We start from the raw sequence: 21,804 nt of genomic DNA, 5'->3' as shown, positions 1-21,804 counted from the left end.
TAAATTATCTGCTTATCTCTTTTTAGCCAATTCATGTCATTTGCATTTTTTCTTTACTTTTTATAACTGCATTGTACAGTTGTATTCCTTTTTTGTACATTACAAGTAAACATGTCTATCCCCATTACATTGTTCTTTTATTTATATATAATCTATAGAAGTGGGTGTGCTTCAGTATATTCCCTGATCAGTCTGTTTGTTAGAATGCACAAAGAAGATTAATTTTTCTTTCAGTTCAACTGACCCATCATTATTGTTAATTGAAAATATTTCTTGAAATGGTTGTTCAATTTATACTGAATAATTATTAATACAATTTTGCTTTTGGCAGTGACAATACTGAGTGTTTTAATTTGTGCTGGCCCAATCAACGCATGTATTAACACAACTAGAATTGATAGATTTGAGCAGAGCCTCCACATGTAACATGGACTATAGATCTCCTCCAAGATCTGGTCCAGGGCATCACTGAGCTCCTGGAAAGTCTGAGGTGCAACCTGGTGGTGTCGGATGGACCGAAAAATAATGTCACACCCAGAGGTGGTCTATTGGATTGAGGTCAGGCAAGCGTGGGGGCCAGTCAATGGTATCAATTCCTTTATCCTCCAGGAACTACCTGCGTCCTCTCGCCACATGAGGCCAGGCATTGTTGTGCACCAAGAGGAACCCAGGACCCACTGCACCAGTATAAGGTCTAACAATGGGTCCAAGGATTTCATCCCGATATCTAATGGCAGTCAAGGTGCTGTTGCCTAGCCTGTAGAGGTTTGTGCGTCCACCATTGATAGGTCTCCCCAGACAGCACATTTTCATACAAACAGTAGGTCAAAGTGCTTTACATAATAAAGAATAGAAAAATAAAAGACAATAAGAAAACAAAATAAATCAACATTAATTAACATCGAGTAAGAGTAAGGTTCAATGGCCAGGGGGGACAGAAAAAACAAAAAAAAAACTCCAGACGGCTGGAGAAAAAAATAAAATCTGTAGGGATTCCAGACCATTAGACCACCCAGTCCCCTCTGGGCATTCTACCTAACATAAATGAAACAGTCCTCTTTGGATTTAGGGTTCTCACGGAAGGGCTTGATGATGATGATGGTCACGTAGACTTCTGGAGTTTGATCCATCCATCATTGTTGGAGCATCATGAAGCTATGAGTAGGTGGAGGTGGCGCAGTCTGCCACCACAAAGAAACCGGAAAAAGAAACAGAAGAGAGAGTAGGGGTCAGTACGGATTTTAGAGCCGCCATGAATAGTTATTATGATGAATTAAACATACAGAGTATCAGTATTAAGTTAAAGTGAAGTTATAAAAAGGCCATGTTAAAGTAATGTGTTTTCAGCAGTGTTTTAAAGTGCTCTACTGTATTAGCCTGGCGAATTCCTATTGGCAGGCTATTCCAGATTTTAGGTGCATAGCAGCAGAAGGCCACCTCACCACTTCTTCTAAGTTTTGTTCTTGGAATTCTAAGGAGACACTCATTTGAGGATCTGAGGTTACGATTTGGAAAGTAGGGTGTCAGACATTCCGATATATAAGATAGGGCGAGATTATTTAAGGCTTTATAAACCATAAGCAGAATTTTAAAGTCAATTCTGAATGACACAGTTAACCAGTGTAGTGACATCAAAACTGGAGAAATGCGCTCGGATTTTCTTTTCCTAGTTAGGATTCTAGCAGCTGCATTCTGCACTCGTTGCAAGTGATTTATGTCTTTCTTGGGTAGTCCTGAGAGGAGTGCGTTACAGTAATCTAATCGACTGAAAACAAACGCGTGAACTAATTTCTCAGCATCTTTCAGTGATATAAGAGGTCTAACTTTACTTATGTTTCTAAGTGAAAAAATGCTGTCCTAATGATCTGATTAATATGCGATTTAAAATTCAGGTTACAGTCAACAATTACCCCTAAGCTTTTTACCTCCGTCTTGACTTTTAATCCTAATGTATCCAGTTTATTTCTAATAGCCTCATTGTATCTATTATTGCTAATCACTAAGATTTCAGTTTTCTCTTTATTTAACTTGAGAAAGTTACTATTCATCCATTCAGAGATACAAGTCAGACATTGTGTTAGTGAATCAAGAGAATCGGAGTCATCAGGTGCTATTGATAAGTACAGCTGTGTGTCATCAGCATAGCTGTGGTAGCTCACGTTGTGCCCCGAGATAATCTGACCTAACGGAAGCATGTAGATTGAGAAGAGCAGCAGACCAGGATAGAGCCTTCTGGAACACCATATCGGATATCATTTGTCTTTGAGTTGTAATTCCCACATCTAACAAAAATTTTTCTCCCTGTCAGGTAGGATTCAAACCAATTTAAGACACTGCCAGAGAGGCCCACCCATTGACTAAGGCGATTTCTAAGAATGTTGTGATCGATGGTGTAAAATGCAGCACTCAAATCTAAGAGGATGAGAACAGATAAATGGCCTCTGTCTGCATTCACTCCCAAATCATTTACTATTTTAACGAGTGCAGTTTCTGTGCTGTGATTTGTTCTAAAACCCGACTGAAATTTATCAAGAATAGCAGGTTTATTGAGGTGGTCATTTAACTGCATAATGACTGCCATCTCTAGAACTTTACTTAAGAAAGGCTGAAGGATGTTACAGGCAGCATAACGTTCTCCACAGCTTTTCCAGACCATTTCACGTCTGTCACATGTGCTTTCATCTGTGAAAATCATAGGGCGCCAGTGGTGGACCTGCCAATTCTGGTATTCTATGGCAAATGCCATTCGAGCTCCACAGTTCCAGGCAGTGAGCACAGGGCCCCCTAGAGGACGTCGAGCCATCAGGCCACCCTCATGAAGTCTGTTTCTGATTGTTTGGCCTGCTGGAGGTCATTTTGTAGGCTCTGGCAGTGCTCATCCTGTGCCTCCTTGCCCAAAGGAGCAGATACCGGTGGGTCCTGCTGATGGGTGAAGGACCTTCTACGAGGGGCCCTGTCCATCTCTCCTATGGTAACTGCCTGTCTGTCTCCTGGAATCTCCTCCATGCCCTTGAGACTGTGTTGGGAGACACAGGAAACCTTCTAACAATGACACATATTGATGTGCCTGCCATCCTGGAGAATTTGGACTACCTGAGCCAGCTCTGTAAGGTCCAGGTATCACCTCATGCTACCAGTGGTGACACTTACCATAGACAAATGCAAAACTATTAAAAAACAAACAGTCAGAAAAGATAAGGAGGGAAAAGTGTCAGTGGCCCCCTCTACCTGTTAAACCATTCATTCCTGTTTTGGGGGTGTCTAAGTGTTGACCCACTAGTGCACCAAAGCAGCTGAAACTGATGAACAAGCCCCTCTGCTACTTCACTGAGCAGATCAATAGCCCTAGACTTAATGCTATACTCTCATTAAAAAGGGTTACTTTATTTTTTTAAGCAGCATATATATATATATATATATATATATATATATATATATATATATATATATATATATATATAGTGGATTTTGACCCGGACACAGACAGATGGACATCGTTGGATCCACCACACACTGTTTATTTACAACTATTTACAGTTTCGTGCACTACAAACCCCAGTGCCTCTTGCACAGATTCCCCAAAGTCCAGGCCTCACAGTTCCAATGCCTTTCTCCAGTCCTCTCTCCAGCTCTGTCCACTTCCACCCGACATCCACCAATGACTGGAGGGAGGCGGCCCCTTAAATAGGAACCCGGATGGGCTCCAGCTGCTCCCGGCACTCCTCCACAGACACGCCCCAGTGTGGCGGAAGTGCCGGCTGCGCCCGAAGCCGTCCGGTGTCCCCTGTCGTCTTCTCCCTAGCACTTCCTGGTGTGGTGGAAGTGCTGGGCTCCAGGGATATTTAGGCACCGGGGCGCGGCCTGGCGGTGGGCTTCCAAGCCCTTTACCCGAGGCCCCCAACATAACCAGGGCGGACGCCCCCTTGCGGTCTGGAGGAGGCACAAGCCCCAGCCGGATGCCACAATATATATACATACAGTACATCCAATAGAAAACTACATTCATGCAAATCAGTTTTTCAGTATACACCTACGACATACGAGAATAAAACAAATGCCTTACCAGAAATATCATTGCCAAAATAAATTCCCAGCTGACTGAATGATTTAATGGTTCAGACTTGACAGCCTCAGTGCAGTGTGTGCTAAACTGACCAGTAAAGTGGAGTCGTCTACAGCTGTACAGGTTGTTATGTCAGGGCCGTCTGGTCAGTTCGACTGGAGTAGACACACTCGGTGGGCTCTTAATATGCCGTCTGCTTGGGTAGTCATATAGGATGATGTCCAGCTGAACTATCTGCCATCTCTAACTTGTCACCAGTCGTGATGCTGAAGCACATCAGTGCCTGCTGTACAGTTGGACTCCTGCCCTCCTCCAATCTCAGAGACCCTTAAGACAGGCTGATGTGTTCAGCACACCACTAGGACTTGATGGAGTCAAATGAAGGCTCAATGAGATATGAACTACAAACAAACATCTGTCAAGTCTCAATCTCTAAATGTAGCTTATAATTATTAATTATAATAAACATATATTTGATGGCCTTAAAGAGGTATTAAAAATCCCAAAAGTAATAAAGTTTCAATTAAGTCAAATAACTGAATAGCCTGATTAACAGGTGCACATTATTACTCTTTTTAAGGCATAATATTTGCTCTTCACAGATCGTTTAACATAGTAAACTTCATTACAAAAATAATAATTGAAATGTGACTATCAGCACTATGATAACTGTGTGCCTTACATTTAACTTTGATAACATGCAGAGACAGTCAAAGGATGCTTTCAAGTCACAATTTTATTGCCAGCTTTCTTAATGTTGTCTATTCCCTGATACCTGAACGTGAGAGTGTATGTGATTTGTAATATTCTGTAATCATAATAGAACTAAAAAAACAAACGAATACGAGATCCACAGGCAAGAAACTCACTAGAGCTGCTGGTGTGTTGAGAACAAACATGAAGAGCGCAGAATATTTAACAGACATCAGAGAAAGAACAGAGGCTGATCTGTGGGCAGAAGGGACTACAATGGAATATTAGGAATACATAAATAAATAAACGTTGATAAATAGTAATGAAAGTAATAAACACATTTTTAGGGTTGTGTATAATAGAAGTAAAGATATAACTTTAACAATTTATTTAAAGTTTAAAATTGTAATACGTTTATAGCCAGTCTTTAGAAGCCCGACTTGTTAAATGTAGGCAACTATTTCATTTGGACATTCAAGTAAACATCAACAATCAAACATTTGTTTTAATCTGACTGACTCAATCAAGTAGAGCCCACACTTCAGTCTACGTCAATCCATTAAAATTAGACAGAAACAAATTTTGTATTCATATGTTCATTCAAATTTACTTCAGATGTTGCTTAGTAACAAATATATCATATCAAAACTTTTATTATCATTATTTTTCAGAACCGCTAATCATAAATGACGGTGGTAAAAATACACTGCAGTCTTAATAATGCACTCGACAGAGTACTATAGTGTAAGATATTGGCAGTAGCAGACTATCGTCACAGATGTATTTTACAAATATACACTCCGTCTCTTACAGTCACTTTATTTTACACATCCACCTTTAGAAATGACTCCCACCTTTCTTTTTAAATACCCATAAGGCAATTGGCTAAAGTGGAACATGAATGACAAACAATACCAATTGGCGATTTGCTGAATAAAAAGCTGATTGGCTGTAACATTTAAATTTGTGATTGGCTGAGAAGTGACTGACGTACAAAAATTTAAAATTTAATTGGCTGAAGTTGAAAATGATATGTCACGCCCATTGTACTCCGGTCTGTAGCAATATCTACTTGGCGTGCATACAAAACTGCATCACTGCAATAATGCTCATTACTGGCTGGCGGACTATGTTGTGTGCGAAAGAGATGTGCAAAGGGCTTCACATCTCTCAATGTCCAGTTGTCTGTCTGTAACGTTTTCGTCTTGTTTAGTTTTCATCAGCAATGTTTTAAAAGCTTTCGTCTTAGTTTTCATCATTAAAGGAGCTTATTTATTTCAATTTTGTTCAGTTTTCATCAAAGAAAAAAAATGTCGTTGAGTATTTTTCGTCTTCGTTTTTATCAACAAAAGTAACACTCTGACAATGTGTTTATTACATTTACTGTTTATCAGAAATCTGCTTTTAGCACTTAAGTCCTGTTGTTATCTATTGGTATGGTTGGGCAATAAATCGATTTTATTGATGAATTTGAGTTTTTGCTTTAGGACGATGTGTAGAAATGAAAATCTTAATTCACTCTCCTGGATAATTACAGCCTGATGTCCATCAAATTGCCTGCCCCCCACATACAAGACGGCAGCACACAAGTTAACAAGTGAGAAGCTGGTGTCTAAAACTGGCAGTGTCCGTTCAGTCCGAGTAAAACAAGAATGTAGACGTATGAGATGTACAGGTTAGCTGCAGCCATGAAAGGTCTGTTAAAGAGCAGCTAACAGTAGTGACGTCATTTTCCTCTCACAAATCAAATGAATAAAGGGGCGCACAGCGGAAAAAAAGAAATTACAGATGCAGTGATGTTTCATATCGTCATTGATATGGTGCCTATATATACTGTGGAAAAGCCTGGGGTCATCCAAATGCTGAACACAATCAACTGCAGATATGAGCTACCAAAATGAAAGTCTTCTGCTGAAGTAGCCCTGCAACATCTGCACGACGACACACAATAAAACACAGAGCAGCTGGAGAAGGTGTTGTGTTACCCCACAAAGACAGACTTATGGCCCTCCTGAACCATGCAGTTCTACCGGAGTGTGACAGCACATGTTGTGACCAACAAGTGGACTCTGCAAAGTGTCTACCACCAAACATCACACTTCCCCTGGAACCGCCGGGAAGACCACCAAGTCAGAATGACTATTGGCAGCAGCACCAACCTGATCAAAGCTCTAAAAGTGAAGGAGTGGACACACCTGCAATGCTTTGGAGCCAAAGGTGAGCCTCTAAATGCTCTGATTATTTCAGATTGATTGTTTAATCAGTGGTAGCACTGCTGCCTCGCAGTAAGGAGACCCAGGTTCACTTCCCAGTTCCTCCCTGTGCGGAATTTGCATGTTCTCCCCGTGTTTTGTGGGTTTCCTCCCACAGTCCAAAGACATGCAGGTTAGGTGCTTTGGCAATCCTAAATTGTCCCTAGTGTGTGCATGGTGTGTGTGTGCTTGGTGTGTGTATGTGCGTGTGTCTGTGTATGTGCCCTGCGATGGGCTGGTGCCCTGCCCAAGGTTTGTTCCTGCATTGCACCCTGTGCTGGCTGGGATTGACACCAGAAGACCCCCGCGACCCTGTGTAAGGAAATAGTGGGTTGGAAAATGGATGGATGGATGGATGTTTAATAAGAAATTAATGATAAGTTGCATTCATTTATATGAAAACAAGAAAACAAGAGCAGGTTTTTTTGAAGTGCACTAACCTTTAGTCTGCTTCTCCTACAGATCCCCTGAAGGGAAACCAACATAAAGTACTTCCTACTTCCCTTGCATAACCGCACATCCTACCGAGGTCACTTCCAACTTCAATTAGTGAGCAACACCTCTTCCTCCATGGCTATTATAAAAGCCCAGCTCCTTTTTTCTTTAGTTGTCCCTGTTTTGGACGCGGAGCAAGACATTGTTCTGGAGCCATTTCTTGGAAATCTGATTTGCTTCAATTTATACGCGGTACAATATAGGGGGTGGTTCCCCAAATTTTTTTCTGTCTTCTTTGTGCCTCATTACAGTGGTGTAGTCGGCAGGATTCTGCTTCATGTTGTCTGAGGAGCAGGACCTTAACAGCATCCTTACAAAGCTGGCAACCGAGCTACAGCAGGTTAAAGTCCTTTGGTGAAGAAGAAAAACAATGATATATAGATGTATACAATATGACATATGGTTTTGATTTGCATGGAAACATTGCATGATTTAGCTAATCTTTACATCAGAGTAGATAAATTAATGATAAGTGGGAAAGAAGGAATATTTATGAGAAGAGAGTATTATGGTGAAAGAGGTGTCATGACCCATAATACTAAAGCTCCTCTTTGCATTATGAATTCTACCATTCGGAATTTGTAAGATTTATAATTTATAGTTTTATTTCTTGTCACTGAGTATTCTTTCTCTTTCTTTCTTTGGTCCCTAGCTGGCGTTTGCTCTGGACCTGGTCCTAAGCCCGTACGCTGCTGTGGGAGCCAATGGTTGTCGGATTTCATTTTGCAGGCGTTTCCATGCAAGGCGATCCATGGCGGCTGTTCTGGCCTCGTCGAGGTTGAGTCGACGATTTCTGATGTCGTCTTCGACCTGCTTGAGTCACATTTTCTTTGGTGCCGTTCTTTGGATTCTCCACTGGGTGGGTCGATCACACCAGAGGAGTTTGTGTGGTAACCGGCTGCCTTCCATTCTGCAGACGTGGCCAAACCACTGTAGTCGTCTTTGTTGGATTTGCTCCTCGATTGTTGGCTGTTGATCACACCGGCTACGGATTTCCTCATTTCGTATGCGGTCTCGGAGTGAGATTCGTAGGATTTGTCGCAGGCATCGAATTTGAAAGACCTCGAGTTTGTTGAGATCTTGCTTGAGCAGTGTCCACGTCTCGGATCCATAGAGGAGAATTGGCAGAATCAGAGTTCTGAAGAGTCGAATTTTGGTCTTGTTGGAAATATTGGTTTGCTTCCGCAGGCACCACTTTAGGGAAGCAAATGCCGCGGTTGCTTGACCGATTCGACTGTGGTCGCCACTTTCTTCTCCTGGACCAGCGACCCAAGGTATTTAAATTCTTAGACCTGCTCGATCTGCACACCATCGAGTTGCACGTTGGTCTGCGATCCGTCTGTTGTCAGCACTTTCGTCTTGTCTGTGTTTATTTTCAATCCATATGGCCGGGCGATGTTGGCGATGTTGTAGAGAACGTCCGTGGCCTCCGCGTCGTCACTGGCCAGAATGCCACTGTCGTCTGCGAACATGAGATCAATCAGAAAGCCATCCTCACCATACTGGATTCCTTGTCTGCTTTCGAAGACCTTTCTCATGATGGCTTCGACTACGACGTCGAAGAGCAGTGGAGAAACAACATCTCCCTGACGGACACCAGTTTGGATGGTGAACTCCTTGGATAATTCATTTCGGATGCGTACTTGGCTGGAGGACCCAGAGTAGCTTTCCTGGAGGAGTTTGATGACTTTCTGAGGCACAAGTTCGGTCTCCAGAACTTTCCACAGTGCTGGCCAGTGGACGCAGTCAAAGGCAGATCGAAAGTCAATGAAGACAATTACTGCTCTTTTCCCGCATCGAATTCTTTCCTCCATCAGTTGACGGAGGGTGAAGATCTGGACACTGCAGCCGCGGTTTGGCCTGAATCCGGCTTGCTCCTCCCGACTGGTCTGTTCGCGGTACCGCTGCAGCCTTAATTGTATGATCTTCATGAAGACCTTTCCAACAATGGAGAGCAAGTTGATGCCTCAGTAGTTCTTGCAGTCTCGATTGTCGCCTTTTTTGTGGATTGGCATGATGGTGGCCTTCTTCCATGATTGTGGTATTTGTTCAGTACGCCAGATGGTTCGGATGAGCAGGAGCAATCGATGGAGTAATGGATCCCCACCAGCCTTGATCGCTTCGGCCGTGATCTGGTCCTATCCTGGTGCCTTGCCATTTTTGAGGGTTCGAACGGCAGTCCGGACCTCTTCCATAGTAGGCTTAGCATCAGACATTTGGACTTCTGGCGGGTCAATGCTTGGTGGTTCCAATGGTGCGCCTTGTGGTGGGGGGTGATTGTGGAGCTCCTCAAAGAATTGTTTCCATCGTTGAAGGCGCTCTGTTGGTGATCGAACGAAAGTTCCATCGGCATTTTGGATGTTGTCATTTGTTGACTTGGCCTTTCCACTCAGTCCTCGAAGAGTTCGGTAGAGCGTGTGGTACTCGTGTTTGGAGGCTGCCTGTTCCAGGTCGGTCGCCACTTGGTTCCAGTAGGCCTCTCGCTCTTCTTTCATCTGATGGCGGATTTCTCTGTTGAGCTGCCGATATCGTTCGAAATTTGACAGTTTGACTAGCTTTCGTTTGTTTACCATATCCAAGCAATCATCAGATATCCATGGCTGTGTTCGATGGAGAGTTTGTGGACACATTTACTTGGCGCAGTCCATGATGGTGTTCGACATTTTGTCTTTCTTCGACATTGACATCCTCTGATTGTGCCAATGCTGCGAAGAGATTGGATAGCTGGAGTTGGAATTCGGCCTTGTGGACAGGGTCTAGGAGACTTTTCCACTCCAGCTTGATCAGAGGACTTGATTTGCATTTGGCCCGTTGCAGGCGAAGTTGGAGCTTGGCGCGTACAAGGTAATGGTCCGATCCACAGTCTGGACCATGCATCGCCCGGACGTCCTTGAGCAACGATCAAAACCGGGAGTTGACCAAAATGTAGTCCAAAACTGCAGAGTCCTTGCCAGCTGGGTTCCGCCATGTGAGTTGATGTTTCAGAGGATGCTGGAAGTGACTGTTTCCCACAAGGAGGTTGTTTGCGCTGGCGATGGATAGAAGACGCAATCCATTGTCATTGATATGTCCATGTCCAAACCGACCCATCAAGCTTTCCCATCCCATTCGATCTGTGCCGATGTGCGCATTGAAATCACCAGCCAGGAGGATCACATCAGTCTGTGGGAGGAAATCCAGCGTTTGTTGTAGTTGGTTGTAGAAATCATCTTTGACTGGATCCTGACACATCTCTGTTGGAGCGTAGATGGAGGTGATGTGGGTTTTGATAGTGCCTTTAATGGTGAGGACTGCTAGGCGGCTGGATATTGGTTGGAATGCGATCACACTCCTGGCCGCGTGACTGGTAACCATAAATCCGACACCTGCCTCTCTTTTGTCTCCACCTGAGTGGAAAAGTGTCATTTGATCATCGATGGCCGGTGGTTGGACGATCATCGTCCCTGATCCTGTGAGTCGTAATTCCGATATCGCTGCGATGGTGATTTTGCAGGTTGTCAATTCCTTCACGATGATTTCCTTTTGTCCAACGTGGTGACCAGTTCGGACATTCCATGCGCCGATACGAAGTTCTGTTTTCGGCGTGGAAAGTTTGGGTCTTCGGCCAGTAGCCCACTTCACACCAGTACCCTGGCTCCTCAACTGCTGCCCTGGATGCGGTAGCATGAATCGCAATACTTGAATTCCGATTATCCATTGGTTACGTGCCTAATTTCCCCGGTTTCCCGGTTCTGGCCACCTCGGCAGGGCGACCACCTTCCTCCTTTTGCAGCAGGGCTTAGGACCGTCCTTGGCGGAGTTCACTGAGTATTACTGGGCACAATCATTTAAAATGTATTGATGATCCAAAAACATTCATTTTGCCTGACAATTTTTTTGAGTTTTGAAATCTGGTGATGCCATATGAACTTCAAATGATAAATAAGGATTCGAAACATCGAGCTAACCTGAGCAATGGAAATACAACCCATGCATTAGAAAGGGAAGTGAATCATGGAGTGCAGTTTGAAGCACTGAGCAGATATGTGCAGGTCAAAGGAGGCTTTGTGAAGCCTCGACACATTCAAAGCCATTGTGTTGTTCATTGTTGCGAGTCTACCAAACATATGACACTTAACCCTCTAGTGATATTTTGTAATTAGTATTGACATCAGTTGATATAGTTCAGTGATGGACTGTAACGACAATTCAGGTAGCTGCTGATGATTCATTATTGTTATCATGGCTTTCTGTGATTTCTTTTGTCTGATACATAGTGTCAAAGACATGATTATATATTATATGATATATTATATATATTAAGAGTTTCACTTTAAAATGTAATACACTTCATATTTGAGTGTTTGGAGACCCTGGTGTCGTACTGAATTTGTATTGTAGAAAAACATAACCTAAAGTTTTGTCCAGCATGCTTAAATATGTGTTTTCATTTCTGAATGAAATAAAAGGCACTTCTCTTTTACGACAAATCGTTATTAACATAAGTTTACATTCATATCAGAGCACTGCACATATTGAGACAGGCCGCTGATTTTACTTGTTGAAACAAACAAGACTGGCCGACTGGCTGACCAATGGGGCTTGTGCCTGCGGAGATGCCAGTGACGTCACTAGGGCGCATCAAAATCGGGGTCAAAATCACGTGACAGGCACATTTGAAACAAGCCTCGACATCTCGGCACATCAGTATGAAGTAGCCCATCACTACTCTAACCGCGTCCGCACTCGCCTGCTCACGAGATGCCCTGAGTTCGCACTCGTATACACCTCCAGACTCCTGCGCCCTCCTTCCTATTCTCGATCAAACGCACTTCTTCAGTTGAGCTTGCAACAAGGCCGCTTTACCGCACTTCCCGATCCCAAACCAGCGGCAGCAAGTAAGCGACTCCAAAAGCAATGCACCCACGGCGGCCGAAATCAACTCCCGAGGGTCCTTGAAGGAGAGAAGCCCACAACACGGTCCAAAGTCCTCCAACAGCGGGTTACTCTTTGGCCGCTGACATCATCCTACACCCCCTCATGGGCACCTGAAAGGATGAAGGTACGGGCCATTTCTCTAATCATTTCTAATACTGAGGACTAACAGGGTACAGCTCATTATAATCAGTAGGACACCTCCGGGAGAAACTACACTTGCCTGCAGAAAGTTAGTGAGGGCACAAAAAAAACTAAACTGTCGTGAAGGGAGTTACATCTTCACATCACCTAATGCTTTTGTTTTTCAATTTTTAATTCTAAAGTAACATCAGTATTGTGGTTTCATATGGAATAAAAAGCAGAGAGCCTAAAATGCCACTTCTTCTATGTTAAAAAATAAAACAGTTACTTGAGTTCAGATAAAAAAAAAATCAGTTACATTTGGGTCAAAAAAGGCAAAAAGAAAACAGTTTATACAGAGGGTTTCCTTGTTGGGTTTATGCTTTGATAAACTGAAGTGTAGATCTGCTACTACACTCAGCCTATTTCTGTATTTCTCTTTTAAAGAAACATTCAACCTAAAAAATATTCACCACGCGCTGTGTGTAGTGATGGCCATGAGACGTGTCCAGAGCGGCTCCATCCTTACGATTTGCCCAAACCATCTCATCAAGACCCCAAGTACAAGCGGCTGAAATGAGGTTTGTTCACAGGGCCGCTGGGCTGACACTGAGTGACTGGAACGCCGTGTGCAGTTGAAGCGGCTGGACGGGCTTGACACTGCCACAGCTGGGCTTTCACAAAAGGAGTGACGACGGGTGGTGAGCTCACCATCTAAGGCACCAGACTTTAAATCACAAGGTCACTGTAAGCTGTGCCCTGATTATGGCGAGTGTCACTTGGTAACCGAGATAAGTAAGCGACAAGTTAGCCTGCTACAGACTTATGGTGAAAAATCCCGTTTGATAGGAAAGCAAACCAACGACAAAAGCTCAATTTTGGTATATGCAATGCTTCTACATTCCCAGTTACACCATTGTTTATATTAACTTCACATGTCCATAAGACATTAGAACGCTAAAAACTCTCCTATTCTTTATTCATTCAAAACTTAGAGGACCATTTTTAAACTGTATGTTGTAAAAGAAAGACATAAAAACCTACAAAATATTAATAATAACGATTCATAAAGGTGTGTGCTGCATGAAGCTAAAACCGATAATTATGACATTATTTAGTATGATTTATCAGAGAACAAGTTTAAAGTTTTTGGTAAGGCGTGTTGTGTACACTCTTAAAACTCCTGGTTCTTTAATGGCACTTTCTAGTTCTTTAATGGGTGCTGTGATTCCTCATAGATCCATTGTTTGACCAAGCGCCATTTCAAGATATCTACAGAGATTTTCAGACCAGTCATCCATCATAGGCTGCATTAATACTGGAGATTAGTCAGAGTACAGGAAGGTCATGGAGAACTTTGTCTTGTGGTGCAGAGACAACAACCTGCAACTCAACATTAGAAAAACAAAAGAACTGGTGGTGGGTTTCTGACGTGCCAAGAAGCCACTGAGCCACCAGTCACCATCCAGGGGCAGGACATGGAAGTGCTGCTGAGATACAAGTACTTGGGGATCCATATAAACAACAAAATGGACTACTGTGACCACACAGTGGCGCTGAACAAGAAGGGCCACAGCAGACTGGACTTGCTAAGGAGACCCTTAATGAACACAAAAGAAGCACAATGTCTGAACAAACTCATCAGGAAAGCCTGCTCCATCACAGGGTGAACCCTGGACACACTGGTAGCTGGCGTGGAAAAGAAGATGGTGGCAAAATTGGATGCCATCATGAAAAATCCCCATCAGGAGTCGCCGTCTTGGAGCACTTTTAGCCACCGGCTCATTCCACCATGGTGTGCTAGGAAGCGCCTCCAGGGGTCTTTTCAGTCCTCTGCTATCAGGTAATTTAATTCTTCCATCCAATGTACTTGGTAAGTCTATTTTTAACTATTTTTTGTTAATTGATTGGTTGGTTAATTGATGGATTGGCTGTTTTATTTGTCTTTTGTTTTTTATGTTTCTGCTGTTGTATGCATCTGACTTTCCCCAAAGATCAATAAAGTTTATCTAATCCTGGGAAGGGTTCTTTGCATATGAAGTTGATTCTTTGTGCTTTGAAAAACTTCTTAATATGATGAAAAAGTCCGACATCTTGAATGTATGGCAGGCTGTATGACACTAACAGATTAAGAAAACGAGGACTTAGCCTGTGGTGCTGGACACACAAAGCCCTTTTAAAATCAGGACCCATTGGTGTTTCACAAATCTATTACCATATATTGATTGTTAGTTACTGTACGGCGCCTCTTACAGATCTACACAAATAAAATGCTCCTTCCGGTCGCCTCAGGTGTAATGCAAGTTTGTTGCTTGATTTAGCAGCTTTCAACGACCCTAGCAATTTTTTTTTTTTTTTCAAAAAGCAACTAGCAACCAATTTAGCTTTTTTTTAAATTAATTTAGTAACCTTTGAAGTGACTTAAACACTGAAATGCACACATTTCCCTCACTAAAATTAACCAAAATATTATTTTCTCTGTCCGTTTCTTGTGCAACACTAAAGGGTTCGTTTCTGTATGATTAGGTCAATAGTTTGTCCATATCACACTTATGTAACGTCGCTAACCTGTGATGTCCAATGTTATCTTTATCAAACATTAACCTACTTTGACAGACTCACCTAGAAACCGTTGCTAAGGTAGGATTGGACAAGAACCACACTGAGGCGGGAATTTACTTTTGATGAAAGTTTAACATCCAGGCAGAGGCAACAAAGGCAATCATTTTTTTCGAAGTTGTACAGTCAGAAGTATAGAAAATACTGGGAGTCTCTACCTGAATTTAAAGGGAGGCTGAAGCCAGTTGCTGGGGATGATTGTCGGGCATACTGTGCATACTGCAAAGCAGATATGCTTGTTAAGACGTATGACATCTAAACCATTGTGCTTCAGCAAAGCATATCAATAAATCAAAGCCATACACCCTGCCATGCAGTCTACATTACCACAGTTTATGATAACAGTGGATAGCAGCAAATGTGCAGATGCTACTATGGCAATGGCCATTACTGAGCACTGCTAGCACGTGGGACCACTTAGTTGTGGATTGCAAAACTGTCTTTTCAGATTCTGTGGCGGCAACAAACTTCCAAATGCACTGAAATAATTAAGGGGGGGTATTGGCTCCTTATTTTCTGAAAAGGTTAATATGAGATGTGGGAGATGAGAAGTTCAGTTTCCTTTTAGATGAGTCGACTGATGTCAATGTCTCAAAATATCTGGGCGTAGTGATTTGTTATTTTAGTGCTAAGAAAAGAACAGTTCTGTCCACATTTCTTGGCCTGATTGAATTGGAGGATGGCAATGCCAGATCAACAACAATGGCAGTCACTGAGCTTCTTGAGAAGTGTCACCTTAAGAAAGAGAATCTTCATCGTATTGGCACTGATGATGCATCTGTGATGCCTGGGGTGCACAATGGAAGTGCCCAAGAGTTTAAAGAAAGAATGGGCAGTGCCCAATTTGACACTCATCTGCTGCATGTGCCAATCTTTATGATTGGCTGTCAGTGCAGCATCCAAATAAACCATCCCTCGGAGTGTTGAGTACATACTTTTGGAAACCTACAACCCCTAAAGTGGTGGGAGGCCTACAAAACTATATATATGCTACCTTTAATTGTGTCCATAAACCCCTGTGGATCACCAAAGCGGATCACCAAAGAGTGTGCCACACACTGGCTATCAATTGGGCCTGCAGTAAATCATACAACCACAATCCCACAAAAGTTGGGATTCTGTGTAAAAGGTAAATAAAAACAGAATGCAATGATTTGCAAATCTCATGAATCCATATTTTATTCACAATAGAACACATAAAAATATCAGCTGTTAAAATGTACCATTTTAAGAAAAGATTAAGGTCATTTTGAATTTGATGGCAGGAACACATCTCAAAACAGTTGGGCCAGGGCCACATTTTCCACTGTGTAGCATCCCCTCTTCTTTTAACAACAGTCTGTAAACATCTGGGAACTGAGGAGACCAGTCACTGGACTTCTGGGAGAGGAGTGTTGTGCCATTCTTGTCTTATATACGATTCTAGCTGCTCGACAGTCCTGAGTCTTCTTGGTCATATTTTTCAATTCATGATGCACCAAATGTTTTCAATTGGTGAATGGTCTGACTGCAGGCCAACCAGTACAGCACCCGGACTCTTCTATTATGAAGCCATGCAGTTGTGAGAGATGCAGTATGTGGTTTAATATTGTCTTCCTGAAATATGCCAGGCCTTCCCTGAATAAGGACATCGTCTGGATGGAGTGCATGTTGCTCTAAAACCTGTCTATACCTTTCAGCATCGATGGTGCCTTTCCAGATGTGCAAGCTACCAATTCCATAGGCACTAATGCACACCCATACCATGCAGGGTTTTGAATTCATTGCTGATAACAAGCAGGATGGTCCCTATACTCTTTAGTCCGGAGGACACAGTGTCCATGTTTTCCAAAAAGAATTACAAATATTAATTCGTCTGACCACAAAACAGTTTTCCACTTTGCCTCAGTCCATTTTAAATGAGCTTTGGCCCAGAGAAGACAGCACTGTTTCTGTATCATGTTCACATATGGCTTCTTCTTTGCATGACTGAGCTTTACCCTGCATTTATGGAGGGCATGGCCAACTCTGTCCACAGACAGTGATTCATGGAGGTGTTCCTGAGCCCATGAAGTGATTCCCATGGCAGGGTCATGCCCATTTTTAAATGCAGTGCCGCCTGAGGTCCCAAAGATCACAGGTATCCAATATTGATTGTTGGCCTTGCCCTTTGTGCACTGAGATTTCTCCAGATTCTCTGAATCTTTTGATATTATGTACCGTAGATGATGAGATATTCAAAGTCTTTGCAACCTGATGTTGTGGAACATTATTGTGAAATTGTTCCACAATTTGTAGATGCAGTTTTTTGCAGATTAGTGAACCTCTGCCCATCTTTACCTCTGAGAGACTCTGCCTCTCGAAGATGCTCTTTTTATACCCAATCCTGTTACTGACCTCTTGCCAATTCACATAATTAGTTGCAAAATGTTCTCACCAGCTCCTTCTTTTTAGTATTACTCACTTTTCGTGCCTTTTGTTGTCCTTGTCCCAACTCTTCAGAGACGTGTTGCTGCAATCAAATTCAAAATGAGCGAAGATTTTTCATGAAATAGTACAATGTCTCATTTTCAACATCTGATATGTTTCCTATGTTCTACTGTGAATAAACTATGGGTTTATGAGATTTGCAAATCATTGCATTCTGGTTTTAATTACATTTTACACAGCGTCCCAACTTTTTTGGAATTGGTGTTGTATATTAAGCCAGTGGAAGAAACTGAAACTCCACTTTGAGTCCACCAAGGCCAGTGAGCTCTGCTACGTGGCAGATGTGCTGCATACCAAGGCCAATGACGTCTACCTGACATTCTTGAAATCCATCTTAATGGATGTACAAACTGCAGTGAAGTCATTTGAGGGAGAGCAAACAGATCCGGTTAAGCTTTTGGACAATCTGGTACATCTCCTAATGTCAATTAAACAGAGAAGCCAGTCCTCCGGCAAAAACTGATGTCCTGAAAGATGCTACAGATGGACATCTCAGTCCTTCATCATACCTTGGGTACTTTTTTGAATGCACAGTGTCTCAGCTCAGTCTTGCGCCAGGGGAAGAAAAGGTAATTCGGAGACGGTCCATCCACTAGATTGTTGCTTTAAGCAAGGAGCTTCAAACAAGGCTCCCAGAAAACCTAGAAACCTTGAGAGACATGAACTCATCCAATGTTAAGGAAATGCTAAAGCACAATAAAGGCATCACTGAAATTATCAAAGTAGCTGAGCTACTGGGATACCAGCTTCAGAGCAACTGACACACTTGTTTTCCCAATGGAGAAAAATCGATCTGTTTAGGTGGGACTCAACTGAAAATACAACTGAGTTTTGGAGTGAAGTGAACAACTAACCTGAATCTTCAGGATCAAATCCATTTGAAGAGCTGTGCAAAGCGGCACTTGCTGCCCTGTCCTTGTCACACTCAAATGCAGACATTGAACGGCTGTTCAGTCAAAGGAGTGTTGTCAAGTCAAAGTTAAGAAACAGAAGGTCACTGGACACTCAACTCTGTATGGACTGAAGCTGACTGGTGATACCTGCTGCCAGCATAAACTACCACATGAAGTTCTGCAGCAGTTATGCACCACAGCAGCACACAGTTTACGGCCACTCCATCATCTTCTGCTCATTTCAGCTCATTGGCAATACAGTTGGACAGTGAAGATGAAGAGGGTTTCCTTGCCTATCTATGACCATATTTACATATGCAAAATGTTCATAGTATTTTACTAAAATGGATTACTGTTTCTCATGAATAAGAATGGGTAATTGTTAAATGAACAAATGTTAAACATTTAATGTGTTTTTTTTTAAATAAGAAAATTATATGTTCACAAAAAATTCTATTTATATTGAACGTACCAATAATAATAGGCTATGTGATGATAAAACAATTTTAAACTAACAAATTTGAAATGATATCTTTTTGTAGAGAGAGTTCATTTGAATAATTCATTTCATTTTAATTTATTTGAGCAATTTCACGTTATTATGTGATGATATCATGTCATCTACCCACTTCTGGCAACAAACTGACCTGCCAATAGCAACTTACCTTGAAATTTGGATGGGTCTTTTGAGAACCAAAAATGATTCTCCTCTGGCATCGCTCTGAAGAACCACTCTGTCGTCTTTATTTTTAAGGGTGTAGGTGGGTACAAAACGCTCTCAAACAAAGGAAGCACAAGGTTACAGTGCGAGGAATTGCATCATAATTGGGTGTTTTAACATCGTGGTCTGTGCTAAGGTTGCTGCTGTTTTTAATATCCATAAACAATCTGACAAGAATAATGCTAATCAATAAGCTGGTTAAATTTGCAGATGACACCAGTGTAAGTAGAAGGGCAGATAAACTCAAATCCATTGATTCATTACAGAGGTACGTGGACAGCACACAGAATTGGGCAGATTTGTGGTTAATGAAATTGACTGTAAGTAAATATAAAGTATTACACATAGAAAATGTTATATTTGAACACACAATGAGAAGTCTGAAACTTGAATGTATATCTAATAAGAAGGATTTAGGAGTTGTAGTGGACTCATTGCTAATATCCTCCAGACAGTGTTCAGAAGAAGGCTAACAGAATGTCAGGTTATATGGCGCCTCGATGTGTGGAGTACAAGTCAAAGGAGGATCTGCTTTATAACACACTGGTGAGGCCTCATCTGGAGTCCTGTGTGCAGTTAGAAGTGCTAAATAAAGTCCAGAGAAGACCAACTAGGATGATTCTGGGCTTGCATGATATGAGTTATTAGGGGAAATTAAAGGAGTTGAATTTTTAGGTTGAGAAAATAGAGATTAAGAAGGGGAATCACTGAAGAGTTTAAAGTTACAAATGAAATTAATTAAATTGGGTCCCAGCTGTAGATTAAAATACATTTTTCACCATGATCACAGGGACATGATTGGAAAGGTAAGGGCAGATTTCACACAAATGTTAGAAAGTCTTTCTTTATGCAAAGAGAACAGACATACGTAAAAAATACGTAAAGAAAATTACCAAGTAGTGTGGTGGAGAGCAGGATTTACCATCAGTTCTGGACTTGATGTCATTTTGGACAATTGAGGTGTTTGTTTAACACCTTTTAAAGAATACTTTAGTCTCAATGGCCCTTTAGGATTAGCCATGGCATGTCCATTCCTCAAAACTTTGGTGGATGTGAGAGCATAGATTGTATCGGTATTGTCGGAAACAATTTTTAATAGATGACATGCCGTGACACCAGAAACACTGTGCAAATAAACAAACTTATTTCACGATTATTTTGCATTGCTTAATTAATTTAAGTAGAATTTTTAAAATATTTGGAAGAGGGTGGGAATGGCGCCCCAGTGCCCTGCATTACAAACCACCACTGGGAGCGAATCACATTGCATCCATCAGTCAACGGCCATGCAAGATGACCAGCGGAGGTACAGCTGGTGTGGCTGCACTCGTATTCATCAGAATCTATTGGGCAGAGGTGGGATTACACTGCTATTTTGAATGACACTCATTAGTAGGCACATCTCACACATTTTAAAGCATTATACACTCAGTCTCGTTGAAAAGAACTACAAGAACGATAACTTGATCAAGGGGCCCGGTGAGGCACAATGGGAAAGCTAACAGAATCACTGGATTGAAGAAGGCCTCTGATAATAGGACTGCACCTCATCACATCGAGAAAGAAAACAAAATAAAGTCTTACTCAAAGTGATCAATTATTCAAAAGATCAGAGACATGCTGGTGGATCTCAAATGAAATAATAATAATAATAATTCTTTGGATATCCCACACTGAATGAGACTGCAACAGAACGTTTTTCACAGGACCTGGAAAAGCCACTTTTCAGTTTCATAGGAAGTCCTCTGTTTTCACTCCTTGAAATACAACAACGTCATGGAAAGGCAGAATTTCAGCAAATCGCTCAAATCTACCAGATGGTGTTCAACATGTCCATGCAGTGCAGGCCCACATCGCCTGTGATCGACATCAGGGAGCGAGAAGTAAATCGAAGTTGTGAAGCTTGGTTCATAAAAATGGTGAAGTATTCCTTGCACAATGTGATGGTAAGCAGACGTGGCCATCTCTCTCTATGTTGTGTTGTGTAATTAATGAGAGATCCAAATGGAGTGTCGTGGACTTTCATTCATAAACTGACATAACCGACACTAGTGGCGGCTAACAAAACTAAATAAATGAGTGAATAATATAAAGGCAGCCTGCTGTCAACTAGCACAGACTCCATCATACATTAAATAATCTCATATACCGTATATGCTCCAATAAACGCCGAGTCTCTTATTGTCGCTGGTCTCTAATAAGCGCAGGGAATGCGGCTAAATAGTAGCTGGTCTCTAACAGTATCCGGGTCTTTGATATTTGCCTACTAAGCGTCTGTATCTTTGCGTGTGTAATACATGTGTATATCAGCACGTTGCATATATAAGAAATACGGACATACCAGTTTATAAAACTGCTTCATTTTCGTGCCGGGTTGACCAAAATATGGACAAACCTGGAAGAAGAGGAAGACGATAGTGAACTGGACAACAACGAAGCCGTCATTGCAGATTCGGACGATGAATAGCAGTGAAAGGTACAGAAAGACATTGCCATTTATCTTTAACAGTCTTATGCAGCATGTGAAATTCAAATACAGTAGCTGTTTGTAATATTAGCCAA

The 21,804-nt window shown here is 42.0% G+C and overlaps 1 protein-coding gene across 6 annotated transcripts in view; it reads right to left on the bottom strand.

The window, feature by feature from the left end:
* LOC120533503 (NACHT, LRR and PYD domains-containing protein 3-like) overlaps window positions 1–21,804 on the bottom strand; it is a 57,806-nt gene that overhangs the window by 25,702 nt on the left and 10,300 nt on the right. Inside the window, exon 1 of one of the 6 annotated variants that reach the window (XM_039760417.1) lies at window positions 7,449–7,467. The exons of 2 other annotated variants lie outside the window; for them this stretch is intronic. The gene's annotated coding sequence lies outside the window, so the exon portion shown is untranslated. Of the gene's footprint in view, window positions 1–1,035; window positions 1,055–1,078; window positions 1,119–7,448; window positions 7,468–21,804 lie in introns of those variants that run through there. 3 more of the 6 variants (XM_039760411.1, XM_039760412.1, XM_039760418.1) reach the window with 3 other exon arrangements.

The sequence above is a fragment of the Polypterus senegalus genome, chromosome 8 (assembly GCF_016835505.1).
Source record: "Polypterus senegalus isolate Bchr_013 chromosome 8, ASM1683550v1, whole genome shotgun sequence".
In the NCBI taxonomy this organism is placed as follows: domain Eukaryota; kingdom Metazoa; phylum Chordata; class Cladistia; order Polypteriformes; family Polypteridae; genus Polypterus; species Polypterus senegalus.
The sequence above is the reverse complement of the archived record's forward strand: the minus strand, read 5'-3'. Positions and strand labels throughout refer to the sequence as shown.